The sequence below is a fragment of the Urocampus carinirostris genome, chromosome 5, assembly GCF_059441175.1.
Source record: "Urocampus carinirostris isolate Australia breed hairy pipefish chromosome 5, RoL_Ucar_1.0, whole genome shotgun sequence".
Taxonomy (NCBI): domain Eukaryota; kingdom Metazoa; phylum Chordata; class Actinopteri; order Syngnathiformes; family Syngnathidae; genus Urocampus; species Urocampus carinirostris.
Window position 1 is genome coordinate 24185118 of NC_142353.1, and position 14013 is coordinate 24199130.

The following is a 14013-nucleotide window of genomic DNA, read 5'->3' on the forward strand; positions in this document are numbered from 1 at the left end:
GGATACAAACCATAAGAGGACGCTTCCTGAGAGATCAATCCATTTTCCAACCGTTTTAGTAAGATATTATGGTCCACAGTGTCAAAGTCAGCACTAAGGTCCAGCATCAGCAAGAGTGATGAATCCATTGCCAGTAGAAGGTCATTGGTTACCTTGATCAGGGCTGTCTCAGTAGAGTGGTTAGACCTGAATCCTGATTGCATAAATTCAAAAAGATTGTTCTCGGATATAAAATCTCTCAGCTGCTGTGCCACAACTTTTTCAAATATTTTAGAAAGAAACGGTAGGTTTTACACAGGCCTATAATTACATAAGCTTTCTGGATCAAGGTGGGGTCGTTTCAGTGTAGGTTCAATAACAGCGGACTTAAAAGCCGCTGGAACTACACCTGAGGAGAGTGATATGTTTAAAATATTTAGAACTGAAGGTCCAAGGACCCCAAAAAGACCTTTAATGAGCCATCTACCGTTAAGGAGTGTAATTGACATGCACGCTTTTTCCTTTACACAGCACAATTATTATGCCAAAGCAAAGGCTATTGCTGATTGATAAATTTATTTTCATATTTCTTTTTTTTTTATGTTCGATTTTTATTTTGTGTAGGGATTTTTAAGAAAACAATCTTTGACCATGGTGGAATATTTTTATCAGAACTTTTTTGAGGCAACCTGATTCGGTCCAACCTCACCCAGGCCCAAACTCCGGTGGCCGCCAAGTCAATTGAGTTTGAGACCCCTGACTTAAAGACAATCACAGCTCAGCTATTTAATCCCCCACAGGTTTGGTGGCCTTCTGGATGGGAGTGTGTGTGTGTATTTTTGTGTTCCCAAGGTCGTTGTTAACATTTATCAGTCGCCTCAGGCAGCAGTGATAATCCTTGAGTAAATAATAGATGGGGTATATAAATCAATTAAACCCAACAAAGCTTTTTCCCCATGTGAAAGGAGGGATTACACCCTCCCTCCCCATCCTACGATATTTGTTTAAGAAGGGGGTAAGTGGTTGACTTGGGTGTACACCATAAGACATTGTTTGACATTATTAATCCAATAATGTAACACGTGGAGAATGAAGTACCTTGAATCAACCATGTAATTCTATTGTCTCTAAGACTCTAGGAAAGACAGTGTTTCTCAACTGGTGGGTTGCGTACCATTTTTCTATGGGTCACGGGCCTTTGCTTTGACATAATAATTGTGCTGTGTTAAGGAAAAAGTGCGTGTTAATTACACTCCTTGACAGTAGATGGCTGTAATGCCTCAATCTCTTTTTCCTCTTCAGTCATACAGCGCCATCCCAATTGTGTTGGAGAGGGACTACATCTCATTGTATTATGATTTTGTCTATTTTATTTCATTTTGATGCCCATAATAATGGGTCCGTGATAAGGGGAAGAAAATATGGTAGTGGTGACAACAACGATCAACTTAAATAAGGAAATGATTGTGAAATACAAAAAGGGTGTACGAGCGTCTGCCATTATAGCCATTAAAGGAATAACCAAATTCTATGTGATTGTGAGTAATCAGGGGAGGAACACTAGACGTTCTTTGCTTAATTGAAAAAAAAAGGTCTTCATTATCCCTACAAAGGTAATAAATGGTTTAAAAATGTTATATTCCTAGCTTTTTTACCCGTATATTATTCTTTGAGTTTGCAGTGCTTGGTGATCAGCGTCAGGACCTCGTAGCTCGCCTTTGTAGCATTTTCATTTGACTCGCAGCGCCATTAAAACCGCTTCCAGTTGCTTCACCTTTTCTCAGTGTTCATTTCCAGTTAGCTCTTGATGTAATATTCTCTAAAAACAGCCACAGTCTCTCGTAAATTAGGTAGACACAGACGTTTTGGGATTTTGGAGAAAAAATACTCCAATTTTCACTTGTCCTGAAAGCGGCAGCCCATAATTTATAGTCGCCGTGTCAGAAATGAATTGTGATAAAATTCTTACAGAAAGCCGAGGGCAAAGTCATCATCTGAAGAAATTGTAATTTTTTTTTTGGGCACATGTATTTTATACTTAAGTCAACATTACTGGCAGGCCACGTATTATTAGTTAACCTCACCAGTGCTGGGTCATTGTTATTTTCCAGTAAAGTAATTTTTTTAAGGGTTGACTACGTCTATTTAACCCCACTTCCAATAATTAACCTGGTTATAACTAATCACAACATAGTAATACCAAGATAAGTTTATATATTAGAATCCATAGTAAATTGTGTGCCCTTTGCGCTCATAAGTAACAAAAAGTGACTCTCAGCTAGAAAGGTGATCCCTTTCCTAAGGAGTTGCTGTTTATAATATTTTAGTGTGTGGTTGAATGCAGTGGGCTAAAACATGGTGCCTGCAGGCACCAGGTATCCCCCGAAAAGCACCTGAGTAACCCAAGGACAAGTTCTGAAATTACAACTGAAGGGTCATTGTGATTTTCTTGGAATTTGTTTAACTGACATTATTTTTTCATGGTTGACTCAACCTATTTACACTCTACTTCTAAAAATCACAACCTAGTTATAAGATAGTAACATCGTAATAATAACATGATAAGTTCTTTTTTTTAGAAATGTGTATAAAAACAGTGCCCATTTGCACCAATAGCTAACAAACAGTAGCTCTCAACTGTAAAACAGTTTAAATAGTCCAATGTTTACCTTTTTAACTTTCTTTGTCTTTATAAGAGGATTGAAAGTTTCATTTCTAAGAAGTCATTTTATTTTCGTAAAAATCAGTAATACAAATATCCATTGAGGTCATTTTTTTGCGGATTGCTCATGATGCTGCACTTCAAAACATCATGTTAATTTATGAAGGTAATAGGTTAAATAATATTTATCTGAGTACAATGTTTCCACACAGTATACTTTTCCTAGTTTCTCGAAATATTTTCGATAAATGTTTTTAAGTAAAGTATTGAAAATACATTTGTATCATGTATTTTGATAAGCAATCATTCTGCTCAAATTCAGTACTCTTGCTTTTCTAGAAAAATAAGTTAACATATAGCGGGATAAAATAAATATGTGAATTTCCAAAATAAACAATCTTTCTTTTTTACTGGCTTCACGTTGTCTTTGTTTTGTTGTGTATGCAATCATTAGGACTAAAAATAAGCTTCCATCAGATATAAAAGAGAAGCAGAACAATTCAACAACAAGAATCAAATATCATCACGCAGTAATTAACCCACATCACAAGTCATTAAGTACTAATTTTGTATGAAAATCGTGGGAGCGAACCTTATCAACATGTTGCGTCAATCAAATTAGCGCGTGATTGACGTCTTGCTGAAAGGGAGATTTATTTCCTTCTGTGTGAGCGTGCGTGTGTTTGCCTGTGTTGGGAGGGTTAAAAATGTAATACAATACTCGTACTAGTTACCTGTAAAAAAATGTAATAGGTTACACAATCCGAATACCACAATATCGCAGTAATTACTTTCAATTTCCTTTCGATTACTTCAATACGAATTGTGCTAATATTAGACAAAATACACCATTTACAGCTGAGTAGTTTGCGCGTCCGCAGCACAGTTCTGAGGTCATCGGTTTAAATCCGGCTACCAGCCTGTGTGGAGTTTGCATGCTCTCTCCGCGCTTGCGTGGGTTTCTTCCGGGCATTCCGGTTTCCTCCCACATTCCCCAAAATATGCATTTCACGTTAATTGGCCGGTCCAAATTGTCCCTAGGTGTGAATGAGTGTGTTTGTTGTCTGTCTCTGTGTGTCCCGCGACAGTTGGGGGTCCCCCCTGCCCATTGCCCGGAGTAGGCTGAGATGAGCTCCAGCACCCTCGGGACCCTACAGAGGATAAGCGATGTGGATAATGCATGGATGGATATACATTATAAATCTTTTTCACATAGCATAAAATGCTCTGTTTTAGTTCACACTACAAGCACATTGAGAACACAGTACAGTTTTAAACACACCCATGTGTTCACTTTCTATTTTTCCAACAAACTCTGAGATGTCTTGTGTCCACGTACAAGTTTTACTTGTTTAAAGTGGGGATGCCAAACCTATTGACAATGTTCAGTGTTACAAGGGTGTCCATTCATCTCAGATTAAAAAATACTACTTACAGCACATATAACATAGTGGTCTAATGCAGTGTTTTTCAACCTTTTTTTGAGCCAGGGCATTTTTCACATTGGAAAAAATTTGCGGTACAATACCTCCAGTTTTTTTACAGCAGAGACACTTGACAATGACATGATATTTGCAGAAAATAATTCATAAATGTTTTATAAAATTTTAAATTTTAAAAAGTGACAGTGGATGCTTTCTCACGGCATACCTGACGATCTCTCACGGCACACTAGTGTGTCGCAGCATAATGGTTGAAAATCACTGGTCTGATGGTCATTCCCCTAATACTATATCAATTTAATGATTCTGGTAACTGGGAATTTGTTTTACCCATTTACTTTTTAGCAACATATAATTAAGACTATTTTCATGTTATATGAAATTATTTCACATAGCATTCTCTCTCATCTTTTTGATGCATAATAATTTTAAGGGATCAATAGACTTAAGACCAGACTGAAGCACAGATAATAACAAATTTGTCACCCTTATTTATAATAAAGAAACACATAAATAGTGTTGCGTACACATCGTGTGTTAACCTCATCTTCCTCTGTCTTTTTTGTGTCAGTGATTGAAACTAGGGAAATGAATGCCAGAACCAAGTCCGGAACAGGCGTCCCCTGAGCCGGATGGTTGTCTCATATACCGCGGCATGTGCGAAAATGGCATATCTGTTGGGACAACACATGTCTATGATGTATGAGTAAGATCAAAGTTTCTCAACCCGCGGGTCGGGACCCAAACGTTGGTTGCAGTCCTTTGCCTCAGCAAAATCATGCTGGAAAGAAAAAAAAAACACAAAGGGACAATTACACTATTTAACAGTAAATTGCAATAATGTTCTGCTCAATCTCTTCTTCTGTTCAGTCAATCGGCATCGTCTTGATAGTGTTTGAAAGGGACCGTCTTATTTAATAATTACATTGAATTATTTTGTCCGTTTTATTTCCTTTTTCTTCCCGTAAAAATGGGTCCCGAGAATATCAGTAATAAAGGGAAGGATAAGTGTAAAACAGTGACAACAACGATCGAGTCTTTGAGTGAAGTGCTTCCGGAAGGTACAGTAAATGGTTTAAACATGTTAGAATTTTAGCTTTATAGGAGTATATAAATCTTTATCATCTGCATAATTATATAATCATCATTATTTGGGTACACGTTTTATTACAATTTTATGTACACATTTCTTTTAATATGTGGCTATTTTAAGGTTGTTTTAGGATATGTCTTATATCCGAGTATATTCGGTACTTGAAGCCGTTTTGGCTCTGCTGCTCATTTTGTTTTTCTAAAAAAAAAGGTTGATCTTCTACTTCTGCACAATCCTTTTATCCAATACATTTAAGAAAATGATTTTTTTTCTTGATATGGGTCTCAGCTTGTTATTTGGGTGGAATGGTGAGTCTTTACAACAGTTAAGAACCACTGCGCGAGATCCTATTGAATTATTTAACGACAAATTATGTTTATGTAAATATACTTTTAAATAAAATGTTAAGCTTATTTTGACTAAGTCTATCTTTATTAGATTATATACTGTATATATTTTGCAACTGTAATGGAATACAATTACATGTATTCCGTTACCCCCCAAGCTTGGTGTTTATGTGTGAGAAGTGGATCATTTTAAGTGTGTAAAGATGAACTCCCTTCTGTCTGTTGATAGTAATTAAGCACGCGCCCTGTGGGGGATTTTGCTATTAAGAGCAGGATTTGGCTGGGGGAGTGCACAGTCTTTGCTAATAGTTGCACAAGTGAGTCCGTTTTGGCTCCTGCAGGGGCCCGTTTGTGTGTGTGTATGTGTTTGGTGGGGTGGTTTTCCTGTTAGTCTTTCAAGAGGCTCTGCTGTGAAACTGAATGGGGCCATATGACGACGGGTCACACCCCGAGTGCCGTTGCTAAGAAACCGCATCTGCCGGAGGTGTGGTACCGTGGAGCTCCATCTTCGGCGCCCCAACCCCACCATGGTCCTCCCCTCCCCTGACCGGTTCCCAATGGGATTTGGCTGAATGGGCCGAACTGACAGAGGCTGAATGCTTTGGGGTGACAGGGGGCTGGTGTCCTATTTGTCCCTAAATGCTTCTCTATAGACCCCTGATAATAGACTGGCAGCGTGTCCCCCCTCCCCACCCCAAACCCATTCTTCCCCCTCCTCTCGGAACCTGCAGTGCCTGCACCGTCACCCACTTTGTCTCTGTCTGCTTGTCTCATCTCCCCCCTCATCCCCTCTGTCTCGCTTTCCTCCCTATCATGTCTCCTTCTGCTTCTATCTCCTCCTCTGTCTTTCTTTTTTTTTCTCCTCTTCTTTCCCTGAGGGGGCACACTGTATAAGCATTCTCTGCTGTTTGTTATAGATGACTGTGATGCAGTCGAGTACTTCTGGGAAAAAGAATAAAAGCAGAAGGTCAGCACTGATTATTTGACTGTTTTAATCAGGGATGCGCGATACTTGGAATTTTAGGATGGATTCTAACCAAGTAAATACAGGCTAGTATCGATTGATACTGATCCGATACAGATATTATAAGCTTGGAACGCTCAGAATCATTGAAAATTTGATTTCAGGCACAACATTAGATATCTAGTTTTGTAGTATTATTGTAGTATTTCTGTGGTAGTGTTTTTGTTGAAGACACATAAAGGGACAATGAGGACAAAGTTGGTACAAAAAACAATTTTTTTAATGAATCATACTTAATTTACGATTATATTTTGACCATTTTTGTTTAGGAGGCAGGCTCAAAAAGGCTTGCAGGCTATAGTTTGTTTACTTCTGGCATAAAGGCTGTAGAGAAGAAATACCTAATGCAAATTTTAACAGTATCAAAATAAATGTGATTTTTTTATATGATAACTGTTTCAGAACTAAAGTCAAGGGAGTAAAACCAAAAAAGCAGCAATGAAAATAAAATATAAAGATAAAGACAAGAGCTATAGAATACCTACCATTGGAAAATATTTTCAAAATAACGTCAGACAGTGCAAATAGTGTAAAAAATTTAATGTAAAAAAAAACTTTTAACGCTGCGAAAAAAATTACACTAAACAAGTGATTCAGAACAAATGTCAAGAGAGTAAAACTCCAAAAAGCAGCAATGTAATGAAAATACTGTCAACAAGAACACTAAAATAGATTTAATACCCAATACTTTGAAAATAAAGTCAATTGTGTATTTTATTTGATGAAATATAACGTAGGCAAGGGCATTTTAAGTAATCAAATGGTAATGGTGGGGGTAAAGCAACGAATGCTCGATATTGGTGAGGACACATCCCTTTCGTCCATGCGTAAACTACGCCCTTGATTGTATGTATAATATTTATGACCACAAAAGAACTTAATTAAAGATGAGAATGCAAAATGGTCTCGGGACTTGTGGCTAGAATTATCCGACATTGTCTTGCCCCAAAAATCATTATTGAAGATGCCACAGAGACTGGAGCCCGGTTGCACGTCCAGGTTGTTGACAATTGTCCAAACATCGTACTGCACAAACTCCCCACTAATCGAGTTGCCCTAAAACAGTGGTTCTCAATTTGTGGGGAGTGCCCCCCAACTGAAACATGAAGCTCGGTCAAGGGGAGCGTGGGCGCATTTGACGACTTTTTTTTCTTTTTACTCTACAAAGAATCAAGTGCAATTGCACCTCCACTACACTAGGGAGCAGTAGCGCTCTGATTGGCAGTGTTGTGCTTACATTCAACTCCCACATCATGCATATAGCACAGAGAATAAGCATTGAGTATGAACTGGAGATACGATGTGAAGCAGACCTTCAAGTGACTCCATTATAAAAATAACCCAGATGCGGAGATAAACTTTTCAGGTGGGTGCGAAAGGATTCCTACTTCTGAGGTGGGGTGTGACAAAAAGTAATTGAGAAGCACGACCGTTACCAAACTGCGTGGCCAAAGCTGCGCAGCGACAAACTTTCCACCCGGCAGGAAGCCGGACATCGTTCCGTGGATGCTTGCGTGGAGTTATTGCTCTGATGACAATTTACACCGAAGAAAAACAGGAACCAGATAATGAAGGTGCTGTAACTGATTCAGATGTGGGTTTCTATCGCTACAGGTAACTATGGAAATCAGTACTCTCTGTTTCATGAGGGGAAGCAAACCCCTACCCCAAAAAACTGCCTTGAAAGGGATGGGCTCCGCCAGGCTGTGTTTGCCCAAGACACACCACAGAAAGTGGTTCCCCGGTTACCCTGGCGGTGAAATGATCTGTGAACCGTGAACTACATTCTTATAGGTACAGTTAGAATAGGAAGATAGTATCAATCCCAGGACAATAATAGCAATCTGATCCAAACACTTGGTCAGTATCGATAATATCGATATTTGGTTACACCTGCCCCCCCTTAGTTTTAATAGAGGCAGCGGCGTTTGATGTGGATCTGCTTTGATGGCTGCAGGCTTGTTAGTCAAGTCGTGAGATGAATGAACGAGCGGAGGCAGCTCCTTAATAAACAGAGCTGTGATCAAATAAAACCAAAAGACAAACTAAGGAACCAGCGCAAGTGGGGGAAAGCATTGAAAGCATGTGTCCTTTGTAGTCTGCAACCTCAAAGTGGTCAGAGGCTGACAAAGAAGTCGCTTTGACTTTACTCAAATAAGCTAGCCTGGAAACAGGAGCGCGCAAAGCTCTCTCAGTGGTCAGGAGTGAAGACGTTAGCCTACGCTCATTCATCACGGGCGTGACACGCTCTCCCCGGCGTCCCGTTACGCCGAGGCAATGTTTTATAAAAGAATAACACGTCAGCGGGCGTACAGCGGCCATCCATTATCACCTCGGGTGAACGTGCATGGTGTACCTCGAGGTATGTTTCGCCTCCTACCCGGATCTGACCGTCTGCATGAGAAGCATCATGTATTTATTGCAATGGGATGGGGTAAGAACATAAAACAGTATGCATTTAGGGGATGTCTATTTGTATTCATAAGCAAGTATGAGCCCATACCGAATATCTAATTTATCTAAACTACTTGATAAATCCCGATTTGTGTGTGTTTGTGTGTATTTGTACTTGTATATGACTTATAGGCTCTGAAATAGCGGAACCGAATTTCATAAAAATTTACAAAGCTTTACGGAAGGCCTTCGCGAGTGTGTTTAGCTAGGTTTTGTGTCAAGGCCCCATCAAATAATAATACCAACAAAATTGATAAACATCTGCTTTCATGTGGTCTGCTTTTGTGGGGTCTCTAAAAACATCTGATGGCCAGGTCTGGTACTGCAGCTCCCAACCACCGACCAGTCAAAGCAGCCAAATCCAATCTTGTATCAGAAGCAACACCGTGATTGACGGATTGGGAGTGTCACGTCATAAAGGATCACGTTCCTGGAACTTATTATTTTCCCGGTAGTGAGTACTGTTGTACATTTGAGTATGTGTTATTGATGAAATTTTGTAACCCAACTGTCGTTACTCCACTTCTTTTCAAAAGCAGATTATGAATTGCAACGTCCACTGCAATTAGGAAGTTGCTCCTTTGCTCATGAAGTCAAATGCCTCCCTCCTTCTGCCAATAACAACCAAAAGTGTATCTCATGTTGGCAATAACCTAGGCCAAAACGTTTTCTGTAACTTTATAAAAGCTTTTTACACAATGTTGCTGATATTTTGGCCTAGTCCTCCAAACAAATCTCCTTTAGAGCAGTCATGTTTTGGGGCTGTTGTTGGCCAAAATGGACTTTCATCTCTCTTCACAGATTTTCAACGGGGTTGAGATCTGGAGACTGGCTAGGTCACTCCAGGAACTTGAACTACTACTTTCGAAGCTACTTATTTGGTGCCCTGGGTGTGTGTTTCGGATCTTTGTCATTCCAAAAGAAACAATCTTTTCTTCAATGCCCTTGCTGTTGGAAGTAGATTTTCACGCAAGATCTCTCGATAAATGGCCCCATTCATTCTTTCCTTTACACTGATCAGTTGGCTTGATCCCTCTGCAGATAAACCGCCGTAAAGTATATTTCCAGCCCCATGCTTCACAATAGGAATGGTGTTCTTCGGATGCAATTCAGCGTTCTCTCTCCTCCAAACACGAGAACCTGTGTTACTGCCAAAAAGGTATATTTTAGTTTCATCTGACCATAACACCTTCCAGTCCAGTCTTCTTCTGGATCATCCAAATGCTTATTAGCTAACGGTAGACGGGCCAAAATGTGTACTGGCTTTAGCAGAAGGACACTTCTAACAGTGCAGGATTTGAGTCCCTGGCAGTGCATTGTGTTACTGATAGTAGCCTTTGTTACTATGTTCCCAGCTCTGTAAGTCATTCGCTTGGCCACCCTGGTAGTTATTGGATTTTTGCTCACCATAGTTTTGATGCCACAGGGTGAGATCTTGCAAAAAGTCCCAGATTGAGGGCAATAATCAATGGTCTTGTATGTCTTCCATTTTCTCACAACTGTATTGGCTTTCGTTCTGAAACAGTTCTAATAGATACATATCTATTCAATTTTTATACTATTAAAGTTTGAATTTAGTTATTTAATAAAACCAACTGCATTGCCTCAAGGAACAGTAGAGCAAAGTAAGCTGCTCCCTTTTTATACTATAACAATTGAAAATAATAAGCGAAATTCATGAGGCCTTTTTGCAATTTTTTTGTTTAGTTTTTTCAAAAAGATCCAATTAGAAATTTAATCAAAAAAAAAATTAAACAAGCAAACGATTGCTGGTCGTTGTTGCGAATTGAAGCTGAGTATCTTTCTGTAAAACGAGTGACCTTGAAAGTGAATATGTCTTTATCTTCTCCCCATTAGCACACGAACGTATGTGCAAAATGCACACACGCACACAACTCAAGGAAGCCTTATGCAGCTCATCACTCATCCAAATGACAGCAGCCGCTATTAGTTTCAAACCAGTCCAGTTTTTCATTTAATCAATCAGAGAAGAGGAAAGGTACAAATATTATATGTTAACAAGACAACTAAAATGCCTCCCTTCGCACAATATTTTGAAAATAGTCACGAATGCAAATAAAGGATCCAAATTGAAAGTTGTAATGAACGTATAATCTAATGGTCCATTAACAAAATTATCAGAGTGATAGTTCTGATGGAAAGACCGTATCAATCCCAAGAGAATAGCATCTAGCCCATCCAAGTACTCGCTCAGCATCGACAATATCAATATTAAGATCAATTCTCCCTCCCTTACATTCAACTCCAACATACCTTCGACAGTGGTGGCTTGGTTGGTTATTTTTTTCAGTGTTCTCGTTTTAATCAAATGTGCTTGTGACGCCTTTGAAAACGGTTTGAGGTATGAACATGCAGAAGCGAGCATTCATAAAATGGCCGCAATACATTTTACAAAATAGGTGACTTCTAGGCGTTTGTACACCTTTTGCATGGCCAAATTCAAGCCTTTTCAGGACTTTTGAAGCCATTTTTTATTTTCTCCTCGACTAATAAAAGAAAAAATGTTATGTAAAATGTGTATTTTGTAGATCAACAAATATATCTGCGATTTACATATGTGATTTTTAACCCTGCGTGTGCATTTACCAAACTTACGATTTTTAGATATTGAGTAAATCACGAACATATTTGTGGATCTGAACAAGACGTGTGCAAATGTTTTTGGGACAAAGCTCTCCCATATAGGTGTTCTGTAGAATGACAGTAATATATAGCTACATTTTCAGCTGCAGTAAGCTCATTACAATTTACCTCTGGAAAGGCTACCTTCATTTTTTTTGTGGCCCATAATGAATTTCCATAATTGATACCTACTCCTTGCACTAATACACATTTTATAGTGCCCTTTTTTGGTGTAGCATCCATCCGTACTTTTGGGCGCAACCCGCAGGGGCCAATGACACTTCTTAGGACAATGACATACAGACTAATGCCTGCTGCAGTTAATCACAAGGGAAGAAGAAATACAATTGCAAAGCAAAGCAGCTTAGGAGTGATTTTTAAGCAGACTTGTTTGCGAAACATGGCAAAAAGTTCAAGCATTTACAAGCACTTAACCCAAAATGAAAGCACTTTTCTTTCCTTAAATCCAAACACAACATTTGGTTTCAAGCATTTCCAATGATTTCAAGCACCTGTTTGAACCCCGGCCTCTACAAATTGAAAAAATAATGAAAATAGAAAACATTTTCACTTTGTGATTTCGGACTGTGGTGAGATTAAAATAAGTCCCATCACCAACAGGATTCTGGCAAAAGGGAAATTGCTGGGTGAAGAAAAGGCAAACGAAGTAGGACCACGAATCATCTTCATTTTCTTAACCTTATGAGAATTCAAAAAAAATAATAGGTTTAAACTCCAGTAGACACTCAAAAGAAAAATCATGTATTTTGAACTTGCAAGGCGCACGTTGGGGAAAGCTTTCAGATAAGAAATTACAAACCATTTTAAGGCCCTTTCCTGAGCCCTTTCTTTTTATTACATATACCAGGTTGCAAAAGCAAATCCGCCTTAAAAGGTGCTAAAATCAATGAAAATGATTAGCTGATAGTCAAAGTAAGGAACTGGAATCATATACAATCTCCTTTGGAGATGCCCAGTATTAAAAGTGAGGTGTGGAATTTGAAACTTTATTACTCTCTGATACAATCTCCTGGCCTATAGTCATGATTTCAGCCTGAGGCAACTTGTTCAAATTGCGCATGTAAAATAGATGCATTTCTTAGATGTACTTGATTAAATTCTTCTTTTTCCATCTTTTTGGGGGTTTGGGTTGGCATTTGGATTTTACAAGGGACAGGCCTTTAGGTATTTTATCAATATCACCATTGTATGCTTAACTGACTAATAGAAATTAAAAGAAAAACCTGCAGGGACCAGCATAATGTCAAGTCAAGTCAGGTCAAGTCATTTTTATTTTTTATAGCCCTTAATCACAAAGAGTCTCAAAGGGCTGCATAGGTTATTGCACAGATTATTATTTCAGACTACAGGGAGTGCAGAATTATTAGGCAAATGAGTATTTTGACCACATCATCCTCTTTATGCATGTTGTCTTACTCCAAGCTGTATAGGCTCAAAAGCCTACTACCAATTAAGCATATCAGGTGATGTGCATCTCTGTAATGAGAAGGGGTGTGGTCTAATGACATCAACACCCTACATCAGGTGTGCATAATTGTTAGGCAACTTCCTTTCCTTTGGCAAAATGGGTCAGAAGAGGGACTTGACAGGCTCTGAAAAGTCAAAAATAGTGAGATATCTTGCAGAGGGATGCAGCACTCTTAAAATTGCCAAGCTTCTGAAGCGTGATCATCGAACAATCAAGCGTTACATTCAAAATAGTCAACAGGGTCGCAAGAAGCGTGTAGAAAAACCAAGGCGCAAAATAACTGCCCGTGAACTGAGAAAATTCAAGCGTACAACTGCCAAGATGCCACTTGCCACCAGTTTTGCCATATTTCAGAGCTGCAACATCACTGGAGTGCCCAAAAGCACAAGGTGTGCAATACTCAGAGACATGGCCAAGGTAAGAAAGGCTGAAAAACGACCACCACTGAACAAGACACACAAGCTGAAACGTCAAGACTGGGCCAAGAAAAATCTCAAGACGGATTTTTCTAAGGTTTTATGGACTGATGAAATGAGAGTGAGTCTTGATGGGCCAGATGGATGGGCCCGTGGCTGGATCGGTAAAGGGCAGAGAGCTCCAGTCCGCCTCAGACGCCAGCAAGGTGGAGGTGGGGTATTGGTATGGGCTGGTATCATCAAAGATGAGCTTGTGGGGCCTTTTCGGGTTGAGGATGGACTTAAGCTCAACTCCCAGTCCTACTGCCAGTTTCTGGAAGACACCTTCTTCAAGCAGTGGTACAGGAAGAAGTCCGCATCCTTCAAGAAAAACATGATTTTCATGCAGGACAACGCTCCATCACACGCATCCAAGTACTCCACAGCGTGGCTGGCAAGAAAGGGTCTAAAAGAAGAAAAACTAA